The following is a 23,839-nucleotide window of genomic DNA, read 5'->3' on the forward strand; positions in this document are numbered from 1 at the left end:
GGAACTGGAGGAATCAACCTGCCTGACTTCAGGCTCTACTACAAAAGCCACAGTCATCAAGATAGTATGGAACTGACACAAAGACAGAAATATAGATCAATGGAACAAATAGAAAGCCCAGAGATAAACCCACACACCTATGGACACCTTATCTTTGACAAAGGAGGCAAGAATATACAATGGAGTAAAGACAATCTCTTTAACAAGTGGTGCTGGGAAAACTGGTCAACCACTTGTAAAAGTATGAAACTAGATCACTTTCAAACACCACACACAAAAAATAAACTCAAAATGGATTAAAGATCTAAACGTAAGACCAGAAACTATAAAACTCCTAGAGGAGAACATAGGCAAAACACTCTCTGACATACATCACAGCAGGATCCTCTATGATCCACCTCCCAGAATTCTGGAAAGCTATTAACATTTTCAATCACTTTTTCAAGTCCAGACGATCCACCAAGCATTTAATCAAGTCCTGTTTTGTAGCATTGTCCAACAATTGTACCTCATAAACTTGAAAGAACACACAACTTGTAGTGCTAGCAGACTTTAAATTCCCAAAAGAATGAGGGAAAGAGGAAAAGGAAGAAGAGAAAAAGAAGATAGAGGAACAGAATAAGGGGTGGGGGACAAGGAGTGGGAAGAGGAGACAACTTAATATGCCAAAGCAAAAATCGAATACAGGAAAGATATAGGCTAAATATGGAGCAAACTATAGGATTATCACAACCTTAATGGGAAAAGTATGATCCTTTAAGTAGCATAGGGGCCAAGGCATGAAATTCATAGATTGAAAAGTAACAACACTGACAAGGTATGCTTATGTGCTGAGCAGTTCTGATGCACTCACAGTAACATTTGATCCTCATTGCGCTTTCTGTGAGCTGACAAAGTTCTAAGTACTTTATATATACGTATAAATGTAAGGCTCCCAAGGTAACCTATAAAATGAGTACTGTTACTATTTCAGTTTTAAAGAGAAGAAAATGAGACCTTAAAATGAGACACAGACACCTTGAGCAAATTACCCAAGACCATACAGTTGTTAAGCAGCAGAACCATGGAGTAATTTCAGGAAGGCTGGTAATAGGATCTGTGATCTCAGAAACATGATTGTGGTCACTTCTAGTGGAGAAGGTAGGAGGTGAAATTTATTTAGGAAGCTTGGGTCTTGGCAGGGTTAGTAATGTTCTTTTGTTTTATCTTCATCTTTCTTGACAATAAAGAGATCAATCTGTTATTATCCACTTCACAGAGCAAAGCTTTATGAACTTTCTGAATGTGTTGATCATGTTCTCCTAAAATCAAACAAAATTTTATTTTTTGTTTTCCTTTTTCTTGTTTTTCTTCAAGACAAAACTGGGGAGGGAATCGTGTCAATAATATTAGGTCAGAACCCTGTCCAAGAGTAGAAAGTCAAACCTCCTAAAAATAAAACCACTTCTTAGTGTTGGAAGCACAACAAGAGTAAAATTCTCTGTGCATTTGGTTACCTATAAGGTGATGGAAATTAATGGAGTCAACTTCCCTATAATATGGGAACATTGTTAATAATAGACCTATTTTCATATAGTCACTCTCATAAAATAAATTTTTGTTTTGCAAAAGAATTAATTTATTCCTTGGCCTGTATAACCATTAAAAATGTCTTTAAAGATCATAAGTACTTTCAGATAAAAGAAAATAGATGTGATAGTAGAGAATTACATAGAAAGTTGAGACTCTGAACTTCAGCATAGTATGGTTGAAAAACTGTGAATAAATTATCAAAATCTTTCCTACATCTTTCAGATCCAATATCTTTTACCCCATTTGGAGACATTGTCTCTTGGATGACTGTTCTCCCTGCAGTTGCTCTGCCCTGCCTCAGCACTCGCCATCGCCTCTCACTGGTTACAGTGTACCCCAGATACTCAAGGCTCACTCTTCTCTTCACTCAAGTCTTTACCCTAAAAGTCACTTTGGAAGAGCTTTTCTACACAGTTGTCTCTAACATTCCCCCTGCATCACTATTGTTTGCCTTGTATCTGCACGTGTGTGTGTGTGTGTGTGTGTGTGCAAACTCCCTTCAAGAGTTTAGATGGAAAAAGGACTTTAGTCACCATCCTCATGTCCCTAGCACAAAAGAGACAGCCTGGTATGTGTTAATAATCGGGAAATATTTGTGAATAACTTAATATATATGAGTATACTGAGTGGAATAGAGACTTGCCTAGTGGTTTTACAAATAAGGAACCTGAGACTGAGAGAATTCAATTCTTTTCAGGGTCTTCAAGGTAGACATAGAATAAAGTCTGAACCCAATGAAGGAATTCTTTGGTGGATCCAGTCCAAAAGACATATATCAGGTAAAGCTGAACTCAATGATGGAAAAGTCTAATTCTGATAATCCAATGGGAATGAAAAGAAACACTCCAAATACTGTAGTTTACAGAAAAGATGAAAAACACTATATGCAAAAAAAAAAAAAAAAAAGAAAAAAAGAAAAACCACTAAAAAAGGAAGAAATAAATACATAATGGGCTATGAATATGCTTTATTGGAGAATCAAAGGAATAGACATACTAATTGCTCATGGGGTAGAGATCACAACGCGGATTACAGATGGGCACGTGGCACAGAGAGATCAAGCGATGATCCTGCTGCTCTTCTTCCAATAATATGGTGTCAGCTTCAGGAAGCAGCCTTTTCTCTGTCAGCTGTCAGTTGAGGAGGGAGATTAAGGAAGATGCAGTCCATCCCCATGGTCTAAGGGAGGACAATGGAAGAGCCTGGATCTTGTTTCTTGGTCCAGATGAAATCTGGTGCTGTTACTTCCACTTGGGTGGACACTTGTGCTTGCATGGTGGGCATGGTGGCCCAGGAGGGCATTTCTGCTGGCTCACTGGAGGTGGGCATGGATGGGGTGGGCAAGGCTCATGCCACTTCGGTGGACACACTATTGGAGGTGGATGGCAGGGCTCCTTGCACTGATGGTGATGCGGATGCGGATGCGGATGCGGATGCGGATGCGGATGCGGATGCGGATGGTGAGACATCTTTCCTGGGCCTCAAGGAATCTGAAATACAAACAGACAACATTCTTCATAACTAGAGTCTGACTGGTAGAACATTTAGCTGTGCCAACAACCCTCCCATCTCTAAGGACTCTTCTTGATTCCTAATACAGACTTTATTATTATTATTTTTTTAATAGCTTCTTCACACTTCTCTTAGTATCTCTTGCCCTCAGATCGTCAGTCTTTTCTTGTTAGTCTCTCCTTCACCACTTTCTAAAACAAAATTACCTACACAGGTGTTGTACGAATGCAAACATACTCTGAAGAAGAATCTGGATAATAAACTTGTAGCCAATCCCCAAACAAATCTTTACGTATTTCTCCCATTAGGTCTTGGTTGCTGGCCAAGCTGACCTGACTGTGGGCTTCTGAGGAGAAATGCAAAGGCTCAAACCAGGCACTCAGTGGGACTGAACGCTGAGAAGGGGGCATTTGGAACTAATGTGTGCTGTGCTGTAGCACAGTATCTCATCCCCTTTACTCTCTCTCAGGTTAGGACGGTGCCCCTGACTCCAATTTCTCCTCACATTTAAGATCGCATTCATGACCAAATACCAAAAATTTTCCTCTAAATCCTCATTATCTTCTTTTTCCCATACAGAGCACTAATTGCTTCAACTAATGCCTCATCTACCCCCACATTAAAACCTACCACCCAAGTTCCAAAAAGATCTCTAAGAGTTGTGCTCACCAGAGGCTCCAAAGAAGACCTATGACCATCACGACATGGTCGTGAGACTCCTTTTATAAGGACCAGGCAGCTCCACCCAGGGGGAATATCCCAGGACTGGCATGTTTGCACTTGTTTCCCACCCCAAATTCCACGAGCTTGTAATCTCAAAAATCAATGCCCCAGTCATACTGATATCACACAGTTCCCTTGTCAATGGACTTGCTCACCCTTCAATGAGGAATTACAGTCATTCATTTGAGACTTTGTCTCATACTTCCTCTACCCATGCCGTGAACCATTTAGAAATATGAGGAATGATTGAGAATGGTGCTATTCTTCCATAGTTAGAGATGTTGCTTCGCCCTCTTGCCAGCTCCGCAACCATCTGGTACATAAAACTTACTACCCCATTCCATTTCATCTGTCAGCACCCAGCTTTTTTTTCCATTGATGGCAATCCAGAGTTTTCCTAACTGCACATATTTTAACTCCTACCTACAGTATTTCTAAACTTGCCTTATACCATTTGCTACTTCTTGACAATTAAGTGACGTAAAGGCCACAAAGTCTACCTTGATTTTTTTAGTGCAAGCAGTCTCATGTCAGATGTGCTTTCACATGGCTCCATACACAGTTTGAACAGGACAACATGATCCCTCAGTTTCTAAGGCGATAAATCACAAGCTCTGGCCCCTTCCTGAAGCTCTACTTTTGCAGGTTTATACACTGACCTGAACTCTGCAGACCCATGATCTGAGTCACTTGTTGTCTACTAGAAACCCAAATTCCTCTCCTCTCATAATCTTAAAAATGAACTCAGTCTCTGCGCTATATCCATTTAGAAGCTTTTCCACTAATACTCCCTAAATATCTTGCACTTCTTTCCCCTGCTGCTGCTGCTTCTGGAAAGTCGCTTCAGTCATGTCTGACTCTGTGCGACACCATAGAGGGCAGCCCACCAGGCTCCCCCGTCCCTGGGATTCTGCAGGCAAGAATACTGGAGTGGGTTGCCAATTCCCCTACAACAGTTAATTCAATTGACTCTATCAGGTCCTTTATTTTAAATGACACTTAGTGTGTTTTAGACATTCTTAGTACACTCAGGGAATGACCCTCACTGAATCATTGATTCAGCCATTCAGACCATGGGAATTTTTTCTTAAATAAATAAAATAGGGGTGACATAGAACCCATTGATAATTTATTAGTATAAGTTTTGACCGACAGTAACACTTCAGCTAATAATATTTGCTATGCCTTTCAGGGGAAACTTGAGTACCTTGGCTATCAGTTCTGTTCAGTTCAGTCCAGTCCAGTCACTCAGTCATGTCTGACTCTTTGTGACTCCATGAAACTGCAGTACCCCAGACTTCCCTGTCCATCACCACCTCCCAGAACTTGCTCAAGCTCATGTCCATTGAATTGGTGATGCCATCCAAACATCTCATCTTTTATCATTCACTTTTCTCCTGGTTCAATCTTTCCCAGCATCAAGATCTTTTCCAGTGAGTCAGTTCTTCACATCAAGTGGCCAAATTATTCAGGACTGATTATCTTTACTATTGACTGGTTGGATCTCCTTGCAATCCAAGGGATTCTCAAGAGTATTCTCCAACACCACAATTCAAAAGTATCAATTATCTGGCACTCAGCTTTCTTTATGGTCCAACTCTCACACCCATACATGAATGACTGGAAAAACCATAGCTTTGACTACATGGACCTTTATTGCAAAGTAAAGTTTCTGCTTTTAATATGCTGTCATAGGTTGGTCATAGCTTTTCTTCTGAGGAGCAAGTGTCTATTAATTTCATGGCTGCAGTCACCATCTGCAGTGATTTGGAGAGCAAGAAAATAAAGTCTCTTACTGTTTCCATTGTTTCCCCATCTTTTTGCCATGAAGTGATGGGACCAGATGCCATGATCTTAGCTTTCTGAATATTGAGTTTTAAGCCAACTTTTTCACTCCCCTTTTCACTTTCATCAAGAGGCTCTTTAGTTCTTCTTCGCTTTCTGCCATAAGGGTGGTGTCATCTCTGTATTTGAAGTTACTGATATTTCTTCTGGCAATCCTGAGCCCAGCTTGTGCTTCATTCAGCCCAGCATTTCTCACGATGTTCTCTGTATGTATGTTAAATAAGCCTAACATACAGGCTTGATGTACTGCTTTCCAACCAGTCCATTTTTCCATGTCTGTTTCTAACTGTTGCTTCTTGTCCTGCAACAGGTTTCTCAGGAAGCAGGTAAGGTGGTCTGGTATTCCCATCTCGTTAAGAATTTTCCAGATTGTTCTGATTTACACAGTCAAAAGCTTTAGCATAGCCAATGAAGCAGAAGTAGATATTTTGGCATTCTCTTGGCTTTTATATGATCCAACAGATATTGGTAATTTGATCTCTGGTTCCTCTGTCTTTTCATTTCTTTTTAAAAATTAATTACTTTATTTTAATTGGATAAAAACTTTACAACATTGTTGTGATTTTGCCATACACTGAATTGGCATGAATCAGCCAGGAGGAACATGTGTCAACCTATCCTGAACTCCCCTTTCATCTGCCTCCCCACCCCATCTGTCTCAGTTGTCCCAGAGTACCGGCCTTGATTGTCCTGCTTCATGCATTCAACTTGCACTGGTCATCTATTTTGCATATGGTAATATACATGTTTCAATGCTATTCTCTCAAATCCTCTCACCATTGCCTTCTCCCACATAGTCCAAAAGTCTGTTCTTTACATCTGTGTTTCTTTTGCTGCCCTGCATATAGGATCATCATTATTGTGTTTTAAAATTTCATATATATGCATTAATATACTGTATTGTGTTTTTCTGACTTACTTCACTCTGCATAATAGACTCCAGTTTCATCCACCTCATTTTTTTAAAGCTGAGTAATAATCCATTGTATATATGTAACACAACTTCCTTATCCATTAGTCTGCTGATGGACATCTAGGTTGCTTCATACCTACCTATTGTAAACAGTGCTGCCGTGAACATTGGGGTACACTAGTCTCTTTCAATTCTAGTTTCCTCGATGTGTATGCCCAGCAGTGGGATTACTCGGTCATATAGCAGTTCTATTTCCAGTATTTTAAGGTGTGTCCACACTGTTCTCCAGAGTTCCTGTACCAGTTTGCATTCCTATCAACAGTGTAAGAGGGTTCCCTTTTCTCCACACCCCCTCCAGCATTTATTGTTTATAGACTTTTTGATGATGGCCATTGTGACTTGCATGAGATGATACCTCATTGTGGTTTTGATTTGCATTTCTCTAGTAATGAGTGATGTTGAGTATCTTTTCATGTGTTTGTTAGCCATCTGCATTCTTCTTTGGGGAAATGTCTGTTTAGACTTTTTGCCCCCTTTTTGGATGGGTTTTTTGTTTTTCTGGTATTGAGCTGCATGAGCAGTTTGTATATTTTGGAGATTAATTCTTTGTCAGTTGTTTCATTTGCTATTATTTTCTTCTATTCTGAAGGCTGCCTTTTCATCTTGGTTATAGTTTCTTTCATTGTGCAAAAGCTTTTAAATTTAATTAGGTCCCTTTTGTTTATTTTTGTTTTTATTTCTATATATCTGGGAGGTGGGTCATAGAGGATCTTGCTGTGATTTACGTCAGAGTGTTCTGCCTGTATTTTCTTCTAAGAGTCGTATAGTTCCTGGTCTTACATTTAGATCTTTAATCCATTTTGAGTTTATTTTTGTGTATGGTGTCAGAAAATGTTCCACTTTCATTCTTTTACACATGGTTCACCAGTTTGCCAGCACCAGTTGTTAAAGAGATTGTCTTATATCCATTGTAAGTTTTTGCCTCCTCTGCCAAAGATAAGGTGTCTATAGTTTCCTGGATTTATCTCTGGTCTTTCTATTTTGTCCTATTGGTCTGTATTTCTGTCTTTGTGCCAGAACCATACTGTCCTGATGACTGTACCCTTGTACTTGCCAACCTTACATGTTAATTTTCTATGTGTCTTTGACATCAAATACTATGAGCTCCCTAGTGCAAGGATTGTGTCTTATTTCAACCTTGTCCTTCCAATATCTACCACAGAGCTTGGAACATAATAAGGATCAAAAAATATTTTAAATAAGTAAATAAACATTGGTGGGAGTCAAAACTGGAGTTTATTTATCCATTCATTCAATAATTATCAATTATTGTAATCAACAATTACTGTAATAAATACTGTACATAATATTCAGGATGCAGAGATGAAAAAATTCATACCCAGGATCTTGAGAACTTTACCTAGTGGGGGAAGGGACTTGCCTGCAGAAGATCAGAACACAGGGGCATGGAAGCATGGAAAGAACTATGCACAGAGTTGAGTGCAGCTTTGCTCACATGTGATTTGAAGAAAAACTAACCGAAGGACAAGTGGACAAACTGTCTTTCTCATGGATGAGGTTATATTCAGAAAATGAGAATGTAATTGGCTGTACATTCTAAATGTGATTTCTAAGGCAAATAGTCTTTCTATTACCTTCAGTTCAGTTCAGTCGCTCAGTCGTGTCTGACTCTTTGTGACCCTATGAATCGCAGTACGCCAGGCCTCCGTAGCCATCACCAAGTGCTGGAGTTTACCCAAACTCATGTCAATCGAGTTGGTGATGCCATCCAGCCATCTCATCCTCTGTGGTCCCCCCAACCCCTCCCAGCATCAGGCTCTTTTCCACTACCTTAGCCTTCCTCCAAAAAGACACCAACCTACAGCAACTGGAATTACAAGGGACAGAGCCTTGACTATGTCTGAGGCTCATGTATTTAATTCTCTGTGGAAAAACTTCCCCATATATGTGATCGCTGAATAACTGTGTAAATTCCGTGTAACTTGCCGATGGATAAAGAAACACAGTCTGAAGAAGTTGTAAAGGCACTGACACAGCAGGATTTCTTTGGTTCATGTCTTGTGTACACAGACATAAGGGAGAAGACTCTCTAAAATGTTAATGCTAGAAAGGCCACACAGGAAAAGAGCAACAGATGTTCAAAATCATAACTGGGTAACAGTGTACATCAATTCCAAAACAAAAAAATGAGAGGAGTGACCCACCTTCTTTTAGAACCTAAAATGAAGCCCTCAAATCCCTTGAACCTTGGCATTCTGTCCTCAGAATTTTCTACTCACCTTACGGTTTTGCTGTTCTCCTTTCTTAAGTTTTCACCCCATCTCACTGTATTTGTGTCTCAGCCCTGAAGAGGGGCCAGAGAACCATGTAACATTTCTAAATACCCAGTTAACATCTCTACCAAGAATTCTCATGTGCTTTAACACAGTGTACCCAAAATGAAACCCATTTTCTTCCTTCATAACCTTGTACTCTTCTGAGAGACCAAAATTCTATGTCAACATCATCTATTCTGTCTCCCGGGGTCCAAAATGTGGAGTCATCTGAAATACTTTCATAGTTCCCAGTCCTCACCAAATAGTATCTCTATATAGCATTTCATACTGATGTCAAATAGTACCAGTTATAAAGCTATTAGAAAGGAGTGTATGTATCTTTTCTAATTATGGTCTTTTCCTATCTGGAGATAGGACATATGTCCAGGAGTGGGATTGTTGGATCATATGGTATCTCATTTTTAGTTTTTTGAGGAAATTTTGTAACCTCACTAAGAGAGTTAATTCAACCCCTCTTTGTTTATCCAACACTCTTGGATATGAAATGGTTTAGTTATCAACTGCAGTTTTCAAGTAGCAATTACTTGTAACATCTTAAGTAAAATTTTAAAATCATATAAATACTACTTGATAAACAAAATCATTCACAGCCCAAAGGATAGGGATAAAGATTATTTAAGTGGCCTTGGGGATAAAGAAGAAGAAGCCTCTGTCTTACAGGTTGACCTCAGCAATGAATGACTTTATCATGAGGAGAGGAAAAGAGGTATGAGCTAGGCCAAAGGTGAGTACACCTGGAAGTTCTGCCCAACCAGTAACTGTATCCCTGAGGACAATCAGTGAGTCTGGAAGCCCTGATCTATTGCTGCTGGATGGACAGAAACTCATGAGAGCAATCTGAAGAGGGGAGGGAATGAAAGACTGAGTCTCTGTCATTTTAAAGTAACTTAGAGAGGAACACATACTGTATGCTTTTATTTGTACTTGGAATCTAACAAATAACACAACAAACAAATAGAATAGAAACAGACTCAGACACATAGAGATCAAAGTTGTGGTTATCAGAGAGGAGTGGGGTGCGGATGGAGGGGCAGAATATGTGAAGGGGATTAAGAGGTACAAACTACTGAATAAGTTACAATTTTATAACTAGTAGTTTATACCTCTTAATAATGTTTCATTAGATAGATTCCACTCACAAGTGAAGACATACAGTATCTGTTCTTTACATTTGTATGTGGACAACACAGGGAATATAGGGCCTCCCTGGTAGCTCAGATGGTAAAGAATCTGCCTATCATGCAGGAGATCCCGGTTCAATTCTTGGGTTAGGAAGATCTAGAGAAGGGCTAGGCTACCCACACAAGTATTCTTTGGCTTCCCTGGTGGCTCAGCTGGGAAAGAATCCACGTGCAATGCAGGAGACCTGGGTTCGATCCCTGGATTGGGAAGATCCCCTGGAGAAGGGAGATGATACCCATTCTAGTATTCTGGCCTGGAAAATTTAATGGACTGTGTAGTCCATGGGATTGCAAAGAGTCAGACAACACTGACTGACTTTCGCAATATCTCCAATAAATACTAGCCATAGAAAATATAATCAATATTTGTAATAATTTACTATAGAGCATAGCTTATAAAATTTCTATTACTAGTGTAATCTGTAAACTTTCCAAATCAGAAGTTGTTTGGCTGAAGTTAGACAAGACTGTGGTCCATGTGATCAGTTTGGTTAGTTTTCTGTGATTGTGGTTTTCATTCTGTCCGCCCTCTGATGGATAAGTGTAAGAGGCTTGTGGAAGCTTCCTGGTGGGAGAGACTGACTGTGGGGGAAACTGGGTCTTGTTCTGATGGGTGGGTGGGACCCATTGAGCATGGGTGGGACCATGCTCAATAAATCTTTAATTTAAGTTACTGTTGATGGGCAGAGCTGTGTTCCCTCCCTATTGTTGGATCTGAGGCCAAACTGTGGTGGAGGTAATGAGAGAATGGCGAACTCCCTCAAAAGATCCCATGCACACACTGCCACACTCAGTGCCTCCAGCCCTGCAGCAGGCCACTGCTGACCCATGCCTCTCCTGGAGACTTCTGGACACTCACAGGAAAGTCTTGGCCAGTCTCTTGTGGGGTCACTGCTCCTTTCTCCTGGGTCCTGGTGTGTACAAGGTTTTGTTTGTGCTCTCCAAGAGTTTGTTTCACCAGTCCAGTGTAAGTTTTGGTGGCTCTGTGGTGGGGTTAAGGTGACGTCCTCAAAGAGGGGCTTATGCCGCACCAAGGTCTGCTGCACCCAGAGCCCTTCCCCTGCAGCAGGTCACTGCTGACCCATACCTCCACAGGAGACACTCAAACACAGTTCTGGCTCAGTCTCTGTGGGGTCGTTGGGTCCTGCTGTGCACACAGTTTGTTTAAGCCCTCTGAGGGTCTCTGGCGGGTATGGGGTTTGATTCTGAATGCGATTTCACCCCTCCTATCATCTTGCTGGGGCTTTTCCTTTGCCCTTGGACGTGGGGTATCATTTTTTGGTTGGATCCAACAATTTCTTGTCAATGGTTGTCCAGCAGCGAGATGTAGTTTTGGAGTTCTTGTTCTCCAAAGTATTTTAGGAGTTCTTGCAGGAGGAAATGAGCACACATCCTTCTAATCCACCATCTTGAAACTTGTCTGGCTCAATGAAACTTTGAGCCATGCTTGTAGGACCACCCAAGACAGACAGGTCATGGTGGAGAGTTCTGACAAAACGCGGTCCACTGGAGAAGCAAATGGCAAGCCACTTCCGTATTGTTTCCTTGAGAACTCCGTGAACAGTATTAAAAAGCAAAACGATAGGACACTGAAAGATGAACTCCCCAGGTTGGTAGATGCCCAATATCTTACTAGAGATCAGTGGAGATATAACTCCAGGAAGAATGAAGAGGTGGAGTCAAAGCAAAACAACACCCAGTTGTGGATGTGACTGCTGATGGAAGTAAAGCCAGATGCTGTAAAGAACAATACTGCATAGGAACCTGGAATGTTAGGTCTATGGATCAAGGTATATTGGAAGTGGTCAAACAGGTGATGGCAAGAGTGAACATCAACATTTTAGAAATCGGTGAACTAAAATGGACTGGAATGGGTGAATTTAATGCAGATGACTGTTCTATCTACTACTGTGGGCAAGAATCCTTTAGAAGAAATGGAGTAGCCATCATAGTCAACAAAAGAGTCCAAAATGCAGTACTTGGGTGCAATCTCAAAAATGACAGAATGATCTCTGTCCATTTCTAAGGCAAACCATTCAATATCACAGTAATCCAAGTCTATGCCCCAACCACCAGTGCTGAAGAAGCTAAAGTTGAGTGGTTCTATGAAGACCTACAAGACCTTCAAGAACTAACACCCAAAAAAGAAGTCATTTTCGTTACAGAGGATTGAATGCAAAGGTAGGAAGTCAAGAGATATCTGGAGTAACTGATAAATTTAGTCTTGGAGTACAAAAGAAAGCGGGGCAAAGGCTAACAAGAGTTTTGCCAAGAGAACATACTGGTCATTACAAACCCCCTCTTTCAACAACACAAGAGAAGGCTCTACACATTAACATCACCAGTTGGTCAATAACAAAATCAGATTGATTATATTCTTTGCAGCCAAAGATGGAGAAACTCGATACAGCCAGAAATAAAACAAGACCAGGAGCTGACCATGGCTCAGGTCATGAACTCCTTATTGCCAAATTCAGATTAGATTTAAGAAAGTAAGGAAAACCACTGGACCATTCAGGTATGACCTAAATCAAATTCCTTACAATTCTACAGTGGAAGTGACAAATAGATTCAAGGGATTAGATTTGATAGACTCAGTGCCTGAAGAACTATGGACAGAGGTTCAAGACACTGTACAGGAGGCAGTGATCAAGACCATCTCCAAGAGAAAGAAATGCAAAAAGGCGAAATGGTTGTCTGAAGAGGCCTTACAAATAGTGAGAAAGGAAGAGAAAGGCAAAGGAGAGAAGGAAAGATACACCCATTTGAATGCAGAGTTCCATGAAATAGCAAGGAGAGATAAGAAACACTGCCTCAGAGATCAGTGCAAAGAAATAGAGGAAAACAATAGAATGGGAAAGACTAGAGATCTCTTCAGGAAAATTAGATATACCAAGGGAACATTTCATGCAAAGATGGGCCCAATAAAGGACAGAAATGGTATGAACCAAACAGAAGCAGAAGATATTAAGAAGAGATGACAAGAATACACAGAAGAACTATATTAAAAAAAAAATCTTTATGTCCCAGATAACCACGATGGTGTGATCACTCACCTAGAGCCAGACAGCCTGGAATGCGAAATCAAATGAGCCCGCCAAAACATCACTACAAATAAAGCTAGTGGAGGTGATGGAATTCCAGTTGAGCTATTTCAAATTCTAAAAGATGATGCTGTGAAAGTGCTGTACTCAATATGCCAGCATATTAGGAAAACTCAGCAGTGGCCACAGGACTGGAAATAGTCAGTTTTCATTCCAATCCCAAAGAAGGGCAATGCCAAAAAATGTTCAAAATGCACAGTTGCACTCATATCACATGCTAGTAAAGTAATGTTCATAATTCTCCAAGCCAGGCTTCCACAGTACATGAACCATGAACTCCAAATGTTCAAGCTGGATTTAGAAAAAGCAGAAAACCAGAGATCAAATTACCAACATCTGTTGGATCATGGAGAAAGCAAGAGAGTTCCAGAAAAACATCTACTTCTGCTTTATTGACTGTGCCAAAGCCTTTGACTGTGTGGATCACAACAAAATGTGGAAAATTCTTCAAGATATGGGAATACCAGACCACCTTACCTGGCTCCCTAGATGCCTAGATGCCTCTGTATGCAAGTCAAGAAGCAACAGTTAGAACTGGCCATGGAACAACAGACTGGTTCCAAATAGGAAAAAGAGTATGTCAAGGCTGTATATTGTCACCCTGCTTAATTAACTTCTACGCAGAGTACATCATGCGAAATGCCAAGCTGGATGAAGCACAAGCTGGAATCAAGAGTGCCGAGAGAAATATCAATAACCTCAGTTATGCAGATGACACTGCCCTTATGGCAGAAAGCGAAGAGGAACTAAAGAGTCTCTTGATGAAAGTGAAAGAGGAGAGTGAAACTGTTGGCTTAAAACTCTACATTTAGAAGACTATAGCATCCAGTTCAATCACTACATGGCATATAGATGACAAAACAATGGAAACAGTGGGACACTTAATTTTGGGGGGCTCCAAAATCACTGCCTATGGTGACTTCAGCCATGAAATTAAAAGACACCTGTTCCTTGGAAGGAAAGCTATGATCAACCTAGCTGCTGCTGCTAAGTCGCTTCAGTTGTGTCCAACTCTGTGCAATCCCATGGACTGCAGCCTACCAGGCTCTTCCATCCATGGGATTTTCCAAGAAGAGTACTGGAGTCGAGTGCCATTGCCTTCTCCGATGATCAACCTAGACAGCGTATTAAAAAATAGAGACACTATTTTGCTGACAAAGGTCCGTGTAATCCACGCTACGGTTTTTCCAGTAGTCATGTATGGATGTGAGAGTTAGGCAATAAAGAAAGGTGAGCATTGAAGAACTGATGCTTTTGCACTGTGGTGTTGGAGAAGACTCTTCAGAGTCCCTTGGACTGCAAGGAGATCCAACCAGTCCATCCTAAAGGAAATCAGTCCCGAATATCCATTTGAAGGACTGATGCTGAAGCTGAAACTCCAAGACTTTGGCCACCTGATGCAAAGAGCTGACTCACTGGAAAAGACCCTGATGCTGGGAAAGTTTGAAGGTGAGAGGAGAGGGGCCAACAGAGGGTGAGACAGTTGGATGGCATCACTGACTTGATGGACATGAGTTTGACTAAGCTCCAGAAGCTGATGATGGAAAAGCAAGCTTGGTGTGCTGCAGTCCATGGGGTTGCAAATGTCTGAGATGATTGAGTGACTGAACTGAAAAGATGCCTGAAGTTAATAAAGCATTGTATGCCAACTATACTTCCATGAATAAATAATATATTTAAGAAATAATAACAAAAATACAAAGAATTTAAAGACAAATACTTATAATGGATCTATGAACTCCCCTCAAGCTAGAGGATAAGATTACTTTTTTAATATAAACTCTTCATTGCTCCCTGATGCAAAGAGCTTGGAAAATTCTTTTCATTTCCATCAATCAAGTTAACCCAGGATAAAAACCACTTGTGTCCTCTGAGAATAGAGGTGCTTGAAGAGGATGATGAAGAAAATGGTTCTGCCTAGCAAGACAGGTTTTCACCCATGCATCCTGGATGGATTCCCACTGAGACCAAAAAGCAAATCCAATTTAGCTGGACCCAATCGGGCTTCCAGGTATGATTTAGAGGGAAAAGATGTCTAGATAGGTAGATGGATAAATAGATGGATAGAGATAGATCCTAAATATTGATAGTTATTGAATAATGGTCTAAATAGTAAGTTCTAAATGGAAGGAATTTCAAAGATCACTGGTCCAAATACAGAAGGATCCTATTATAGGCATGAAACGGAACCCCAGAGCACATAATTGATTTCTCATCTATCCCATACCTAGATGTAGAAAAAGACAGAATTCTCCAGACTCCAGAGCTTGGTTCCTTTTTCTGTATTTGCTGACTTCTATTTGCCTAATTCACAATGTAAGTACCTGGCTTCTCAGAAACATCAAAGAGAGACTCAGACTCCATATCCTAACACCAAACTGCAAGTGGAAGTGGCTGGGACACATCCCAAGTGTTACCTTCTCTGCCAGGGCTCCTTTGGTTCAGGGATGATATATAAAATGTCTTAAGAATACAGCATGAATCAGGATGGGCAAGTGCCAGAAACAGAAAACCAGTTGACTATTTACAAAAAATTTTCTTTAAAAGATCATATGTACTTTCTGTTAAAAGAAAATAGATGTGATAGTAGAGAATTACATAGAAAGTTGAGACTCTGAACTTCAGCATTGTATGGTTGGAAAACTGTGAATAAATTATCAAAATCTTTGCTACATCTTTCAGATCCAATGTCTTCAACCCCATTTGGAGACATTGTCTCTTGGATGACTGTTCTCCCTGGAGTTTCTCTGCCCTGCCTCAGCACTCGCCATTGCCTCTCACTGGTACAGTGTACCCCAGATACTCAAGGCTCACTCTTCTCTTCACTCATGTTTGGCCTAAAAGCCACTTTGGAAGAGCTTTCCTACACAGTTGTCTCTAACATCCCCTCTGCATCACTATTATTTGCCTTGTACGTGCACGTGTGTGTGTCTGTTTGTGCAAACTCCCTTCAAGAGTTAAGTTGGAAAAAGGACTTTTGTCACCATCCTCGTGTCCCTAGCACATAAGAGACTGCCTGGCATGTGTTAATAATTGGGAAACATTTGTGAATAAATTAATTTCTATGAGTACACTGAGTTGAATAGATTCTTGCCTACTGGTTTTAGAAATACGGACCCTGAGACAGAGAAAATTCAACTCTTTTCAGGGTCTTCAAGATAGACAAAGATAGAAACAATTCTGAAACCAAAGAAGGAATTATTTGATGGATCCAGTCCAAAAGACGTATTTCAGGCAAAGTTGAACTCAATGATGGAATAGTCTAAGTCTGATAATCCAATGGGAATGGAAAGGAAAACTCAGAAGAATACTTGTAGTTGACAGAAGAGATGAAAAACATGATATGCAAAAGAAAAATTGAATGAAAGAAAGAAATACATATTGGGCTATGAATATTTTTTATTGGAGAAGCAAAAGAATAGACACACTAATTGCTTATGGGGTAGAGATCACAACGTGGATTACAGACGGGCACATGGCACAGAGTGATCAAGCGATGATGATGCTGCTCTTCTTCCAACAACGTGGTGTCAGCTTCAGGAAGCAGCATTTCCTCTGTCAGCTGTCGGTTCAGGAGGGAGATTAAGGAAGATGTAGTTCATCACCATGGCTGAAGGGAGGAATGGAAGAGCCTGGATTTGTTTCTTGGTCCAGATGAAATCTGGTGCTGTTACTTCCACTTGGGTGGACACCTCTGCTTGCATGGTGGGCATGGTGTTCCAGGAGGGCATTTCTGCTGGCTCAGTGGAGGTGGGCATGGATGAGGTGGGCAAGGCTCATGGCACTTCGGTGGGCACACTTTTGGAGGTGGATGGCAGGGCTCCTTGCACTGATGGTGATGCTGATGCGGATGTGGATGTGGATGAGGATGAGGATGCTGGTGGTGAGACATCCTTCCTGTGTCTCAAAGAATCTGAAATACAAAGAGACAACATTCTTCATAACTGAGAGTCTGATTGGTAGAACATTTAGCTGTGCCAACTACCCTCCCATCACAAAGGACACTTCTTGATTCTTAATACAGTCTTATGGTTTTTTAGAGGTTCTTCACCCTTCTTATTTAGGATATCTTGCCCTCAGATCTTCAGTCTTTTCCTGTTAGTCTCTCCTTCTACCACTTTCTAAAACAAAATTGCCTACACAGGTGTTATACGAGTACAAAAATACTCTGAAGAAGAATCTGGATAATAAACTTGTAGCCAATCTCCAAACAAATCTCTACTTATTTCTCCCATGAGGTCTTGGTGGCTGGCCAAGCTGACCTGACTGTGGGATTCTGAGGAGAAATGCAAATGACCACACCAGGCACTCAGTGGGATTGAATGCTGAGAAGGGGGCATTTGGAACTAATGTGTACTGTGCTGTGGCACAGTATCTCATCCCACTTACTCTCTCTCAGGTTAAGACTGTGCCTCTGACTCCATTTTCTCCTCACATTTAAGATCGCATTCATGACCAAATACCAAAAATTTTCCCCTAAATCCTCATTATCTTCTTTTTCCCATACAGAGCACTAATTGCTTCAGCTAAAGCCACTTCTACCCCCAGATTAAATCCAACACCCAAGTTCCAAAAAGATCTCTAAGATTTATGCTCACCAGAGGCTCCAAAGAAGACCTATGACCATCACGACAATGACAGCACTGTGATGGGGACTCCTTTTATAAGAACTAGGCAGCTTCACCCAGGGGGAACATCCCAGGAGTGGCATGATGCACTTGTTTCCCACCCCAAATTTCACGTGCTTGCAATCTCAAAAATAAATTGTCACACTCATGCTGATATCACAAATCTCCCTTGTCCATGGACTTCTTTATCCTTCACTAAGGAGTGCAGAGTGATTCGCTGGAGACCTTGTCACATACTCCCTGTGCCATTGTTATGCACCGGTTAGGAAATATGAGGAATTCTTTGACAATAGTGTTGCTCCTTCATTGTCACAGTTTGTGATTCTTCCACTTCCCAACCCCCAAGAACCTGCTATGGAAAACTCTCTCCCTATTCCATTTCACCTACCAGCTCCCAGCTTTGTTTCCCTTGATGGTCGAGACTACGATTTACTAAACTTACATATCTTAACCCCTATTATGGTTTTTTTAAACTCACCTTCCTTACACCATGCCCCACTAGTCTCTAGCCTTTTCTTGACAATTAAGTGACTTGGGGACACAAAATTATATCTTGTTTTTCTAACTTTATAGTTTCTGGTGTTGGTGGTCTCACGCCAAGTGTGTTTTCACACGGCTCCATTCATGGACTTCGACAGGAAAACTTGATGCTTCAGTTTTCTGGGCCATAAGGTCACAAGTTGAGATGCTTTGCTGAAGCTCTACTTTTGAGATTTATACATTGATCTGGTCTCTGCAGCCACATGACCATGAGCAACTTGTAGTCTACTAGAAACCCAAATTCCTCTCTTCTCATTATTTTCAAAATTGACTCAATGTCTGGGCTGTATCCATTAAGAAGCTTTTCCACTAGTACTCCCCAAATATCCTGTGCCACTTTACCCTACAACAGTTAATTCAATTGACTCTATCCTGCCATATTTTTTTTTTGAAATGACATTTAGTGTGTTTTTGGACATTCTTAGTATGCTCAGGGAATGAAGTTCCACGTCATTGACCCCGCCATTCAATCCATGGATATTTGTCTCTAAACAAATAAACTAAGGGTAACATAGAACCCATCAGGAATATATAACTATAATTTGTTGAAACCCAGCAGCCCTTCAGCTAATACTAAGCACCAAGCCTTCCATGGTGGACCTTGAGCGCCTAGGTATGCAGACAACTATAGGCACCAGTACTTTGTGACATTAAATGTTTTTCAACCACTCTGAAGATCAGCTTGCTAACACTGCTGTAAATTAGAGACAAAAGCTACACTTGTCTCAAAATTTTGCTTTGGAAACAACAAAATATCTTCTATAAGGCACGTGACATACTCTGTTACCAAGTCCAAGCTTGCTCTGCTCACTGCAGTGAATCTGAGATGAGGTGTCTAGACTAGGAAAAGGAAAAAACAAAATGAAAAATTTAATTTTTCACCCAGGAATCAAACCCGAGTCTCCTGCATTGTAGGCAGATTCTTTGCTGACTGAGCTATAAGGGAAGCCCATCTAGACTAGAAAGGGACTTTATTTGGGAACCCGCTGGCTGAGACAATGACAAGCTAGTGCCTCAAAATAATCGTCTTGCTGGGGCTTGGTTGCCAGGTTCTTTTATGAGTCAGAAATGGGGTGCAGGTAAGGAAACAAAGTGAAAAACTACTCAGTCCTTGCAAATTTCCCCTAGTATGGCAAGCCTCAGGTGAGAGAAAGTGTTAGATCTGCTTCCTTACAGTTATTCACAGGTGGGCAGCTCAGGTTATCTCCCAAAAGCAGTCTATTATGTATGCATACAATAACAAAAGTGGCAAGATGAGGGTTGAAATCACAGAAACTGATCCAGCATAAATTCAAAATCAACTCTTCCTGGTCACAAGGCTTAAGGAAATATGAGCCCCATATATAAGATAAGGGGTCAAGTTCCAAAGTATGTAAGAAGCCCCTACAACATAAAACAAAAAAATTTAACAACGGTAATTTTAAATAGGTAAGGGACTTGAATAGAGCTTTCTTTAAAGAGGACATATATACGTATAAACACAGGGACATGAAAAGGAGTTTAATAGCACTACTAGTCACCAGGGAAATGCAAATCAAAACCACAATGATGTATCACTTCACACCTGAAGAATAACTATAATCAAAAAAGCAAAATACCAAACCTTGGTGAGATTATAGAGAGAAAAAGAACCCTTGTACCTGGTAGTGGGAAGGCAAAATGGTGTGACCATTATGAAGAATATGAAGGTTACTCAAAAAGTTAACAATAGAAAGAATAGAACTATCGTAGGTTTTACCCATTCTACACCTAAATCATTTACCCAAAATAATTTAAATCAAAGTCTCAAAGACATGTTAGCACACCCAAGTTCACTGCAGCAGTACTCACAGTAGCCAAAGTGTGGTAACAACATAAATGTCCATCAACAGGTGAGTGGATAAGTAAACTGTAGAATTTACATACACAGGATTATTATTCCTTCTGAAAAAGAAGGAAATCCTGTCCTATGAGACAACATGAACTAACCTGGAAGACGTTATGCCAAGAGAAATAAGCCAGAAACAAATGACAAGTACCACATGAATCCCCTTACATGAGGTATCAAAAATGGTCCAGCTCATGGAATAAAGAATAGAATAGTAGTTGCCAGGAAATGGGGGAGGGAGGGCATGGAGTAAAACAGGGTGTTGCTAACCAATAGATATTGTGAAATGAAAAGCTCTACTGTCAAATCAATAAACAAGAAATGTCACATCCATCAGTGATTTCTGGCCTCCAAATGTGAATGCAGGCTCCCAAAGCTCAATCCAGCAGATGCCGCCACCCGCCATGGTGACTGCTGAGGCGCTGGGGGAACGCAAGGAGCAGCCATCGGCCACAGCCGCCACTACTTAAGGTGAACAAGGAAACAGGATTTGGCCCAGATAGCTGCGGTACATATGAAAGCAATGAATTCTGTGAGCCCAGAGGCTTGAATCTTCCCATACATCCAATGCTAAATTCCTTAATCTGATATCTGATCTTTGATGTTCAGCCCGCCTGCTCCCTTTGCTGTTCATTTGTATGTAGCCTCACTCCCACTCCTATCTTCCAAGGGGAACACTTCTCAGAGCTACTGAGATGCTGCCTCCTGGGCTTGGAGTCCTAAACTTTCCCACCAAATAAAATAAAAGTCTCCTTTCATGTTGTGACTATATTTTTTAGTTGACAGTATACAATTTCAGTCCTGAAAGGTGTATCAGTTCTAGACATCTGCTCACAACATCAAGCCTGTGTATAACAACACTGTATTATACACTCAAAATACTGTTAACAGAATACACCTCAAGTTAACTCTTCCTAACACAGTAAAACTTTTTTTAGAAAGTAAATTGATACAGCCACTATGGAGAACACTACAGAGATTCATTAAAAAACTAGGAGTAAAACTACCAAATGGCCCAGCATATGCCCTGAGAAAATCGTGATTCGAAGGGTCATGTGCACCGTAGTGTTTTTGCAACACTATTTACAATGGCCAGGACATGGACGCAACCTAGATGTCAGTCAGTAGATGAGTGGATAAAGATGTTGTAGCACATACATACAATAAAATATTACTAGGCCAATAAAAAGGAACAAATCTGAGTCAGTGGAACTGAGGTGGACAAATCTAGAGCCTTTTACACAGAGTAAGTCAGGAAGAGAAAAACAAATATTGTATATTAACACATATGTATGGAATCTAGAAAAATAGCCCTGATGAACCTCTTTCAAGGGCAGGAATAGAAATGCAGATGTGGAAAACAAACTTGTGAGCACACTGAGGGAAGGAGAGGGTGGAACAGATTGAGAGAGTAGCCCTGAATACAGGCTTTGCCATGTGTAAAGTAGATGACTGAGGGAAAGTTGTTTCATAGCTCAGGGAGTTCAGCCTCATGCTCTGTGACAGCCTAGAGGGGAGGGATGAGGGGCAGTCGGTGGAAGTGAGGTTCACGGTGGAGGAGATATATGTGTACTTAGAGCTGATCCACATTGTTGCATGGTAGAAACCAACAGAACATAGTAAAGCAATTATCTTCCACTTAAAAATAAATTAAAAAATTATACATGTCAGCTCTAAAAGGTAGAAAAACTAATAATTATGAATAATACTCAAAATAACTGATCAATAATATCAAAAATGCTCCAGATCTTATAAAGAATGGCAGTGTGTAGACTAAGGTCTCCCTCGCTAAGACCCCTGACCTGTTCCTCTCTTTCTTCTAGCTGTTATCACTGCTAGTTAGAAGCTGTCAGTTTGAAGGCACTTGAAGCATCCACATCTTTTTACTAGTAATAGAGGTCTTCCTTCTTCACTGCCTGAGGGAAGATTTCACAGCGTGTGCTCTTTCCTGAAAGAAGACCATGGAGATTCTGCTGTATTTCTATCTTGACTGGGCTGATGTGGTTCAAAAAAAGATCAGGGGCATAACCTGGGTATTGAAGAGGTAGGAACTTCTTTAGACTGAGTCCTGCTCCTGATCTCTTTCTCAGTCTCTCAGAGAACCAAGATGAGGACCGCTGTTCTGCCTAGTCCTCTGAGATTCCACAATGGAGTAACCAGGATCACCATTAGGAAACAGACGCCCTTCAGGAATCCTGGAAGGAACAGCAATGTCTGGGGATGGATTAGGTGCTTTCACAACATTCTTTGCATGACGAACTCTTAGGAACTAGGTGGTACCTGCTGGAATAAGAGAATTATCTAAGGAATATGTGACTTAGAACAGTTCTACCACATAATATGTTGCATTATAATATTATACTTGCTTTTCTTTCTCCATGAATTACTAATGGATTCCAACATATTTTTACCAATAATTTCATGTGTTTCGCTTACGTTTGGTAAGTTGAAGGAGGATGAGGCTTTCTTAAGAAAAAGGTCCTTAATGAGGTTGCTGACTTAGAAAGAGGGATAATTAGTTCTTGATAACAGAGAAAGTGACTCAAGGACAAATGGTCCTCAGTTTTTTGAAATAATGGATATTTTTTCATATAATGGATATTTTCCATTTTACAAATGGAAGTATTTGTAGCAAACTGAATCTCTGAATCTCCCTGAAAATCGTGTAATATCTACATGAGAGTTTGCTAGATTTTACTTAGAAACTAGTAATAGTGGTTATCTAGGAGAGAAGCTGACTGGAGAATGATTTGAAGAAAGGCTAAGTAAGCCCATGAGGCAGAACAGAAATCATCAGCAAATATGTATGCTCAAAGAGTTAAAGAGCAGTGCCTCTAAAATTCCAAAGGAAAATATTTTTTGAACCTACAATGTTACATGTAGTCAAACTATCAGTCAAATATGAGTAAAATAATATAATTCCACAAATATATTTTCTGATAGCTTCTTGGGGTTTTGCTCCAACAAAACAAAGGTAAAAACCCAAATTGAGAAAGACTCAAAATGCAAAAAAAAAAAAAAAAAAAAAAAAAGAAAGCTATGGACATAATTGAGAGTAATAAGAGAATGAAAGCCCTAGGGTGACAAGTGTTGGGGAACCCTACAGATCAACAAGATTCTATTGAGACACTTTTTCAAGAATACCAGAAATTATATTTCCAATTGGAAACTGTACCTAATATAAAGACAGAAACAATGACCAGCCAGTTAATTTAAAGTTATACAGTAGTCAATACTGTGGTGGTAATTGATTATCACTCTACTCTCTTGAAAGAAAAAAAATGTATGTGTAGACATTTCTATTCACAGCATAACAACTACACATACTACACATTCATTACATTGAACTTTAAATTTTTTAATTTATTTTTAATTGGAGGGTAATTTCTTTACAGTGTTGTGCTGGCTTCATACAGTAACATCAATCAGCCACAGGTATCCATATGTCTCCTCCCTCTTTAACCTCCCTGCCGCCTCCCACGCCATCCCATCGCTCTGGGTTGTCACAGACACGTTGAGTTCCTTGTGTCATACAGCAAATTCCCACTTTCTTTCTATTTTAGGTATGGCAATGTATGCTTCCATGTTCCTCTCTCA

The 23,839-nt window shown here is 40.4% G+C and overlaps 2 long non-coding RNA genes across 2 annotated transcripts; both read right to left on the bottom strand.

The window, feature by feature from the left end:
• LOC108633795 lies at positions 2,520-3,847 on the bottom strand. The gene is made up of 2 exons (XR_001917171.1): positions 3,754-3,847; positions 2,520-3,062 (listed from the first exon to the last, which is right to left on the bottom strand). It is a non-coding gene; the product is annotated as an uncharacterized LOC108633795 (long non-coding RNA).
• Positions 16,589-17,859, bottom strand: LOC106503867. Its single transcript, XR_001297557.2, has 2 exons — positions 17,806-17,859; positions 16,589-17,120 (listed from the first exon to the last, which is right to left on the bottom strand). It is a non-coding gene; the product is annotated as an uncharacterized LOC106503867 (long non-coding RNA).

This window comes from Capra hircus, chromosome 3 (assembly GCF_001704415.2).
Source record: "Capra hircus breed San Clemente chromosome 3, ASM170441v1, whole genome shotgun sequence".
NCBI classification, from domain to species: domain Eukaryota; kingdom Metazoa; phylum Chordata; class Mammalia; order Artiodactyla; family Bovidae; genus Capra; species Capra hircus.